This window comes from Furipterus horrens, unplaced genomic scaffold (genome assembly GCF_987537825.1).
Source record: "Furipterus horrens unplaced genomic scaffold, mFurHor1.1.pri manual_scaffold_6, whole genome shotgun sequence".
NCBI lineage: Eukaryota > Metazoa > Chordata > Mammalia > Chiroptera > Furipteridae > Furipterus > Furipterus horrens.
Genome location: NW_028327176.1, coordinates 187,205,095 through 187,215,911, shown reverse-complemented (window position 1 = coordinate 187,215,911; position 10,817 = coordinate 187,205,095).

Below are 10,817 nucleotides of genomic sequence, written 5' to 3'. Positions count from 1 at the left end.
GATGTGCTGCAGAATTTTAGTTTAATTGAGTGCCGTGAGATGAAAAAGGTTGAAAATAGCTGAGTTAGCAAGTTTTGCCTCTCCAATTCCTTCAAGTCAGCTTCTGTTAATAATTCAGTGTAAAGACCAGTAGATCTTTCTTTCTATGCACACACGTATTAGTCCATAACTTTGAAAGATCTCTGCACTATATTTTTGACAAGTATCTTGTATCAAGCAACAGGGAGAGAATGACCAATACGTGACTCTTGTCAGATTTTAAAAATAATTCAGCCTTGTACCTTAAACAGAGAGAAATTGAAGATTCAAAAACATGTATTAAAAATAAACGAAAGACAAATGGTGTTGGGATAACTGGACAGGGACATACAAAAAAAAAAAAAAATGAAACTAGACCACCAACTCACACCATACACCAGAATAAACTCAAGATGGATCAAAGACTTAAATGTAAGACGTGACACCATAAAAGTTCTAGAAGAAAACATAGGCAGGAAATTTTCAGCTATCCCACGTAGCAGTATTTTCACTGATATATCTCCTAAGGCAAGGGAAATAAAGGAAAGAATAAACAAATGGGACTACATCAAACTAAAGAGTTTCTGCTCAGCAAAAGAAAACATCAGCAAGATAAAAGTGAACCAACCATATGGGAAAACATATTTGCCAATGATACCTCAGACAAGGGATTGATCTCCAAAATCTATAAAGAACTTATATGACTCACACCTGGAAGACAAACAGTCTAATTAAAACATGGGCAAAGGACCTGAGCAGACACTTCTCCAAGGAGGACATACAGAGGGCCCATATAGGCACGTGAAAGGATGCTCAACATCACTAGCCATCAGAGAGATGCAAATAAAAGCCACAATGAGATACCACCTCACACCAGTCAGAATGGCCATCATCAACAAATCAGCAAACAACAAGTGCTGGCGAGGATGTGGAGAAAAGGGAACCCTAGTGCACCGCTGGTGAGAATGCAGACTGGGGCAGCCACTATGGAAAACTATGGAATTTCCTCAAAAAACTAAAAATGGAACTGCCTTTTGAACCAGCGATTCCAGTGCTAGGATTATACCAGAAGAATCCTGAAACACCAATTCACAAGAACCTATGCACCCCTATGTTCATAGCAGCTCTATTTACAATAGCCAAGTGCTGGAAACATCCTAAATGTCCATCAGTGGATGAGTGGATCAAAAAACTGTGGTACATTTACCCAATGGAATACTATGTAGCAGAAAGAAAGGAGGAAATCCTACCTTTTGTAACAGCATGGATGGAACTGGAGAGTTTTATGCTTACTGAAATAAGCCAGGTGGCAAAAGACAAATACCATATGATCTCACCTAATACAGGATCTTAATGAACAAAACAAACATATGAGCAAAATAGAACCAGAGACATGAAAAGAAGAGACAGACTGACAGTGACCAGAGGGGAGGGGAAGGGGGAGAAGAGACGAAAGAAGGGGAAGGGGCTAGTCAAGGAACTGGTATAAATGACCCACGGACATGGACAACGGGGTGGGGACTGACTATAAGAAAAGGTGGGGGTGGGGGAGTGGATGGGACCGGGGAGAGCAATGGGGGGAAAATGGGACAACTGTAATAGAACAACAATTTTAAAAAATAAACAAAATTTTATAAATAAATAAATGGAAGAAAAATACATCACTATTTGGAACTAGCTAGTGTCAGGGCTGCCCGAATTCTGAGAACTTGAACACAAGCAGGTTTCTAACTGTCAGAATTTGAAATCAAATCTTCAGGGGCCAAAATGTTTGAATAAGAATGTGGTCAGATGCATCGCTGGTACAGATTTCAACTGACTAAAGCACCAGAAGAGTAACAGAGTCTGTCTCAGAGAAACTTGCCTTCCCAGCAGCCCCTGTGGCTTGCAAGAAATTTCTATTACATTTTCCTAAAAGGGAATCCTGCTTGCACTGAAATGACAGTCTTACTCGAATTGCAGGGAGCACCAAAGGTGCACAACTTGCTGATCACTGGTTTCCACGCTTGGAGATGCTTGTCTTGCTGTTTCAGAACTAGCGTCCCTGTCGTGTGGAGGCTGTGCTCTGAATGTTCCCAAGTCGCCTGTTTGGTGTCATGCATTCCCATAGAAACCAGTCTAGGCGGGGTTTGGGGCTCCTAGAGCACACCAGATACTCAGATGGCCCCTGATGTGCCTATCTGTGTGCACTGCAGAAATACGAGACCTTTGGTGACACTGTCTTTAAAATATGTTTTCTTTAAAGCATTCTAACTTGGGATGGCTGGAATGTGGTTCTAATCTCAGGACCAAGAACTGCCCGCCCTTATGCCTTGCAGGTTTCCCAGGCTCTGGAATCCCCATCTCCCAGGACCTGGGACAGACCAAGTGGCAGAAGCCTGGGGCAAGTGAGGAATGAGTTGTAAGTTCCCACAAGCAAGCCCTGTCCAAGGAGCACTCAGGCCCTTCTCCCCAGGGCGTGCAGCTGAGGAGGATCTTCAAGTTGCAAATTGCTCACCTAAGGCAAAGATTACCAGTTGGTTTACCCTAATTGCCTCCTCTGCCCTCTGTATTCCGGGAAAGTAAGAAGTAGGAAAAGTGTCCTTGACTTGGGCAGTTAGAAAGAAGGTAGAAATTTGTGGGCTGCATTCTCAAGAATAAAAGCAGGGTCTGCAGTTACTGTCTCAAAATAGAGACAGGCTGTAGAGTACAGGATGCTGTACTGTCCCTAGATTTAAAGACGTTATCATCTCTCTTCTGTTCCTTTCAGTAAATAGTAATAAAATCCTTAAAATAAACTTTCTGTGCTTTTTGGGGAAACGGCAAAGACAGAGTGAGTGGAGGAAGCTGCCCATTTTCTCTAAGAGGTGTAACCTGTAAGAATATGGCAGAAGGAAGACATAATCCAACTGGAACCACAGCATTGGCATCAGCTGGGAACTTATTAGATAGGAAAGTTCTCAGGTCCCACCCTAACCCAACTGAATCCAAAATTCTGGGAGTGACACCGGACATCTGTGGTCAACAAGCCCTTCCAGGTGATTCCAGTTATCTAGGTCCAGCCTGAGGATCAATGGGCAGTGGGTAAGGATGCGAACAGAGTTGCTTTTAAAACCTGGCTCTGCCACTTAACAACTGAGTTGATCAAGTTAATCTCAGCAACCCTGTGAGATAGGTGCTATCACTTTCTTTATTCTACAGACGAGGAACTGAAGTATAGAGAGCCTAAATAACCCAACCAAGTTCACGGAGCTGCAAAGTGGTTTAGGACCTGAGCCCAGGCTTGAGCTATTAATTTCATTTAACTGATGCAAAAAGCGATGCATTCATTTACTCATTCATCCAATATTTATTTAATATGCATGACTAAGTAATACACCGAGAGGTGGGGGACATACAGGTAAATAAAGGAATGCCAGTCAAGATGGAGGCGCAGGTAAACACAGCTTGCCTCCTCGCACAACTGTTACAGAGTGGGGGGTCCCAGAGCCCGCGGGTTGGGGGATGGGGAAAGGAAACAGCTTTCAGGATGCCTTCACATGCCTGTGGCTAGTAGCTTAGTGTCTCAGTTACGTAAATTGCTTTGGTTCTTCCAAGGCCCCAAGAAGATGGGAGGGGTTTTGACCATGGAATGGTATGGAAAGAGCACACAGAGCCTGCGCAAGGTGCTGTGAACGGTCAGAACTGGGTACCATGCCCACTGCGTCACAGGACGCAGCCAGGGGTTTAAAAATACGCGGCAGACATTTTAGCTAGGTTCTCCATGCGGCTTTGAAAGGGCAAAGGGAGAACCATGCATGACCCAGTGCAACATGGCACACATTTTCCTGGACTGTTAGATGGAGGCTGATGACAGCGTACCCCAGATCCTGAAGGACAGAGCTGACAGGTAATGGATGGGGAACTTCTGGGCATGCTTTTGGCTTCTGGCCTTTCGGGGAGCAAAGGAAGTGCTGGGTCCCGTGGGAGAGCAGGGCTCTGAGCCGAAGTGCTCCCTGCCCTCCCCAGGTTGGAATATTGTAAATAGAGACCCGTTTTCATCCACACTAGTTGCTGGGTTTTAGACCAAGGCGCCACGGGAAAGAACGCCCTTTTGCTCTGTGACACAACCATAGCAAGAATTACAACTAAACTACCAAACAACCATCACCCAGAGTTGTCAGAAAATCGAGCTGTATGGGAGTCTGACCACCAAAGAATTAAAGAAGCCACAGTCATCCAGATGGGTAGGAGGGACAGAGACGCACGAAGGCGCAGAATGGGCGGTCCCACAGCCACACGTGGGGGATAGAAATCGGGAGTGATACCCAGGGAGAGAGGGATGCCGGCCTCACACCAGACCACCCAGCCCAGGATTCCAGTACTAGAAAAATAAAGCCCCCAGAACTTCTGGCTGCAGAAACCAGTGGGGGTTGGGGAGATCCAAGATGGCAGAGGAGTAAGACGAAGCTACCCTAACCTCCTCTCAGAACCGATCTGGAATTACAACTAAATTGTAGAGAAAGCATCCTGAATAATCAACTGAACACTAACTGGAGAGAAGCATTATAACCAAGGACAGACAGACAGACTTCACCACAACTTGGCTGGTAGGAGAGCAGAGGAGACACGAGAGGGCAGGCTGGGCTTCCACAGGCAGCAGCGGCGGAAGTACGGGAGGTAAATTTCAGTGGCCAGGGGTACCCCCTGAGAAAGGTGGAGTCTAAACCCCAAGCTGGGCACCCCAGCCTATAGCACCAGTTCCAGGAAGGAACCCAGATAACATCCAGCTGTGAAAAGCAGCAAGGTTTCTGTCTGCCAGGGAGAAATGGCTAGACGCACAGAGAGCCTCTTAAAGAGCTAACACACAAAATTTCATTACCACACACTTACCCTGGGCTCTGGCAGAGTGAGGGCAGAGTGAACTAGAGATGCTTGAGGAGAGTCTGGGGCTGGTGGCTCTGGGGGGAGAACAGAAGGAACAGCCACCAGGATCCCCATGCTCAGTTACCGCCCATACGGCAGAAGCCATCTCTCTCAGGCAGAGCACTCCTCTCCGAAGGCATCAGCCTGAGAGGAAGTCATAGCCCTGCCCACAGGAACTGCTCTGCCGCACCCTGTGGTGCATAAGCCCAGCTGCTGATTATAGCTTGATAATGACTGACTAGTTTAACAACTAAGGCAGAAAATACAAAGAAGCAGCCAAAATGGGAAGGCAAACAAACAGACCCCAAATGAAAGAACATGGGAATTCTCCAGAACTAGATGAAATGGAGGCAAGCAATTTATCAGATAGAGTTCAGGGTAATGATTATAAGGATACTCAACAGCATGAAAAAAGACACAGAAACCATAAAAAAGGACCAGTCAGAAATAAAGAATGCAATATCAGAGATAAATAATACACCAGAAGGAATAAACAGTAGGTTAGATGAAGCAGAGGACCGCATCACTGTTTTGGAAGACAAGGTAGAAAAAAATACCCAGGCAGAGCAGCACAACAAAAAAAGAATTAAAAAAAAACGAGGAGAGCTTAAGAAACATTTTGGATAACATGAAACATAACAACATCCACATCATGGGAATACCAGAAGGAGAAGAGAGCAAGCAAGGGATCGAGAACCTATTTAAAGAAATAATGACAAAAACTTCCCTAATCTGGTGAAGGAAAAAGCCACACAAGTCCAGGAAGCTCAGAGATCCTCAGACAAGTTGGAGCCAAAGAAACCTACACCGAGACACATCATAAGTGAAATGACAAGGCTGAAAAGACAAGGAGAGGATCCTAAAAGCCATAAGAGAAAAGCAGACAGTAACATACAAGGGAGCACCAGTTAGACTGGCATCTGATTACTCAACAAAAACATTTCAGACCAGAAGGGAGTGGCATGAAATATTCAAGGTGGTGAAAAACAAGGACCTACAACAAAAGCCACTTTACCCAGCAAGGCTATCATTGAAAATCAAAGGAGAAATAAGGAGCTTCTCAGACAAGAAAAAGCTAAAGGAGTTTGTTAACATCAAACCAGTACTGCAACACATGTTAAAGGGCTTGGAAGAAAGAGAAGGAGAAGGGAGGAAGGAGGAAGAGGAAGGAGGAGGAAGGAAGAGGAGGAGAGAAAGGAAAAAATTAGAGGAAAACAGTAGAACAATAAAATGGCACTACATACATATCTATCAATAATCACCTTAAACGTAAATGGCTTAAAGGCTCCAACCAGAGACATAGGGTAGCTGAATGGATAAGAAAACAAGACTCATGTATATGTGGCCTCCAAGAGACCAATCTCAAATCAAAAGATACACACAGACTAAAAGTAAAGGGTTGGAAAAGAGATTTCATGCAAATGGAAAGAAAAAAAAAAGATAGGAGCAGTACTTATATCTGACAAAATAGACTTTAAAACCAAGGCTAGAGTAAGAGACAAAGTAGGATACTACATAATGATAAAGGGAACAATCCAACAAAAGAATAGAACCCTAGTAAACATTTATGCACCCAACACAGGAGCCCCTAAATATATAAAGCAAATCTTGATGGACGTTAAAGGGAGGAATCAACAGAAATACAGTAATAGTCGGGGATTTTAACACCCCATTGACGTCAGTGGATAGATCTTCCAGGCAGAAAATCAACAAGGAGAATATACACACTTTTCAAGTGCACATGGAACATTCTCTAGGATAGATCACATGTTAGGACTCAAAACAAGTCTCAATAAATTTAAGAAGATTGAAGTCATATCAAGCATCTTCTCTGACCACAGTGCTATGAAACAAGAAATCAATCACAAGAGGAACATGGAAAAACACGCAGAGACATCGAAGCTGAATAACATGTTATTAAACAATGAATGGGTCAACAACGAGGCAAGCCAGCTATAAAGCCTTTTAAAGTCCTCAGAACTCAAGTTCCACACATGCCTCTGGATATTGCTCTGCCCCTTACAAAAGAAAGACTGGGAAAAGAAGATGCTTTGAAACAAATGAAAATGAGAACACAGCAACCCAAAATCTGTGGACACTGGGAAAGCAATCCTAAGAGTAAAATTCATAGCATTACAGGTTTATCTATAAAAACAAGAAAAAATTCAAATTAACAATCTAACTTCACACTTAAAGGACCTTGAAAAAGAACAACAAACAAAGCCCAAAGTGAGTACAAGGAAGGAAATAATAAACGTCAGAACATAAATAAATGAAATAGAGTCTAAAAAAATGATACAAAAGATCAGTGAATCCAGAGCTGGTTCTTTGAAAAGATAAACAAGATTGACAAACCTTAAACCAGACTCATAAAAAAGAAAAAAAGGGAGGACCCAACTAAATAAAATCAGAAATGAAAGAAGAGAAATAACAACTGATACCAAAGAAATAGAAAGGATTATAAGAAAATATTATGAACAACCATATGCCTACAAATAGGACAACCTGGAGAAAATGGACAAATCCCTAGAAACATACAATCTTTCAAAACTAAATCAGAAAGAATCAGAGAATCTGCAAAGACAGATGACACCTAGTGAAATTGAAGCAGAAACCAAAAAACTCCCAACAAACCAAAGCTCTGGATTGGATGGCTTCACTGGTAAATTTCACCAAACATTCCGAGAAGAACTAACACCTCTCCTTCTCAAACGATTTCATAAAATTCAAGAGGAGGAAAGCCTCCCAAATTCATTTTACGAGGCCAGCATTATTCTAATTCCAAAACCAGATAGACTACAAAGAAAGAAAATTATAGTCCAATATCCCTGATGGACATAAACACTAAAATCCTCAACAAAATATTAGCAAACCGAATACAGCAATGTGCCAAAAAGATCATACACCATGTCAAGTGGGATATATTCTGGGAATGCAAGGTTGATACAACATTCACAAATCAATAAAAGTGATTCACCACATGATCATATCAATAGATGCAGAAAAAGCTTTTGATAAACTCCAGCACCCATTTATGATAAAAACTCTCAGCAAAGTGGGAATGGAGGGAACATATCTAAACATAATAAAGGCTATATATGACAAACCCACTGCCAGCATCATATTCAACAGGCAAGAACTACAAGCGTTCCCCTTAAGATTGGGAACAAGACAGGGATGTCCGCTTTCACCTCTCTTATTCAACATAGTACTGGAAGTCCTAGCCACAGCGATCAGACAAGAAGAAGAAATAAAAGGCATCCAAATTGGAAAGGAGGAAGTAAAACTGTCATTATTTTCAGATGACATGACACTGTACATAGAAAATTCCAAACATTCCACCAAGAAACTAATAGAACTGATAGATGAATTCATCAAAGTAGCAGGATAAAAAATTAATATCCATAAATCAGTTGCCAATAACAAACTAACAGAAAGGAAAATTAAGAAAACAATTTCATTCACAATTGTTTCAAAAAGAATAAAATACCTAGGAATAAAACTAACTAAGGATGTAAAAGACCTGTACACAGAAAATTATAAGACATTGAAGAAAGAAACTGAAGAAAATACAAATAAGTAGAAGCACATACTGTGTTGGTGGATAGAAAGAATTATCATTAAAATGTCCATATTATCCCAAGCAATCTATAGATTCAACACAATTCTTATCAAGATTCCAATGACAGAACTAGAACAAATATTTCAAAAATTTATATGGAACCACAAAAGGCCCCACATAGCAACAACAATCCTGAGGAAGAAGATCAAAGTTGGAGGAATCACGCTACCTAATATCACACTATACTACAAGGCCATAGTAATAAAAACAGTCTGGTTCTGGTATAAAAACAGACACACAGGTCAATGGAACTGAATAGAGAGCCCAAAATTAACCTACACCTTTATAGCCAATTAATATTCAACAGAGGGAGCAAGCACATACAATGGACTAAAGATAGTTTATTCAATAAATGGTGTTGGGAAAATTGGACAGATTCATGCATAAAAATGAAACTAGGCACCTTCTTACACCACACATAAGAATTAATTCAAAATGGATCAAAGACGTAAACATTAGACCCGAAACCATAAAAATCCTAGGAGAAAATATAGGCAGCAAAATCTTGGACATCGCTCATAGAAATTTTTTATTGGATGTATCTCCTCAGGCAAGGGAAACAAAAGAAAAAGTAAACCAATGGGACTACATTGTACTAAAAAGTTTTTGCACAGCAAAAGAAATCATCCACAAAATAAAAAGACAACGCAAAGAATCAGAGAACATATTCACTGATACATCTGTTAAGGGGTTCATATCCAAGACTTAAAAAGAACTTACAAAACTCAAACCAAAAAAATAAGCAACCCAATTTAAAAAATGGGCAAAGGACTTGAATAGACACTTCACCAAAGAGGTCATACAGACGGCCAATAGACAAATGAAAAGATGCTCAACATCACTAATCATCAGAGAGATGCAAATTAAAACCACAATGAGATACCATTTCACATCTGTCAGAATGGCTATCATCAATAAGTCAACAAATGACAAGTGCTGGTGAGGGTGTAGAGAAAGGGGAACACTTTTGCACTCTTGGTGGGAATGCAGATCAGTGCTGCCACTGTAAAAAGCAGTATGGAGATACCTCAAAAAATTAAAAATGGATCTGCCTTTTGACCCAGTGATCCCACTTCTGGGAATATATCCAAAGGAACCCAAAACACTAATCAAAAGAACGTAAGTATCCCTTTGTTCATTGCAGTGTTATTTACAATCGCCAGGATATGGAAGCAGCCCAAGTGTACATTAATAGATGAGTGGATAATACAATTATGGGGCATTTACACAATGGAATTCTTGGCCGTAAAAAGGAAGAAAATTTTACCCTTTGCAACAGTATGAATAGACCTGGAGAACATTATGCTGAGTGAAGTAAGTCAGAGAAAGACAACTACCATATGATTTTACACATATGTGGAATCTAATGAACAAACTGAACTAACAAGCAAAACAGAGACTCATAGATAGAGAGCAGATGACAGCTAGTGGCGGTGGGGAGGCTGAGGGTGGAGGGATTGAACAAAAAAGAAAAAAGACTCATGGACACAGATAACAGAGTGGTGATTGCTGAGGGGAGGGTATAAGGGGACAAATGGTAATGGAAAAAAATGCAATAAAGATTAAATTAAAAGAAATACCAGTGGGGTTGGGGCAGTGGTAGAATCTGCAGGATTCTCAGGCATCTCCTCTTCAAGGGCTTGCAATGGACTTAGGATTTATACAAACTCACTCCCTCTGGGCTCTAGCACCAGGGCAGCAGCTGGAAGGGCACCAGTGGCATATGGGGAGCAACTGAACTGTCTGGCATCAGGACAAGTGCTGGGGACAACTTTCTCCCCAAGAAAACTCCAGAGGCCAGGCAGTGGCCATAGTCCCTTCTCTGAGCTCTCCCACACAGAGTCACAGAGTGGTGACACCCTATCTGAGACTCCATCAACCTGGTTCACATGGGTTGCCCCAACCTGACGATTACCTAGGGCTCTGCCCCATCCAACTAATGGGTGCGCTATTCTAAAATAGGCCATTTTGCTAAGAGAGGGACTCAGAGCAGCTCTACCTAACACATAGAAACAAACAGAGGAAGGCTGCCAAAATGCGGAAACAAAGAAATATGGCCCAAATCAAAGAACAGAACAAAACTCCAGAAAAAGAACGAAATAAAATGGAGGTAAGCAACCTATCAGATGCAGAGTTCAAAACAGTGGTTATTAGGATACTTGGGGAACTCATTGGCTATTTCAATAGCATAAAAAACACCAAGGCAGAAATGAAGATTACACTAAGTGAAGTATAGAAAAATTTACAGGAAACTGATTGTGGAGTGGATGAAGCTGAGAATCAAATCTAAGAG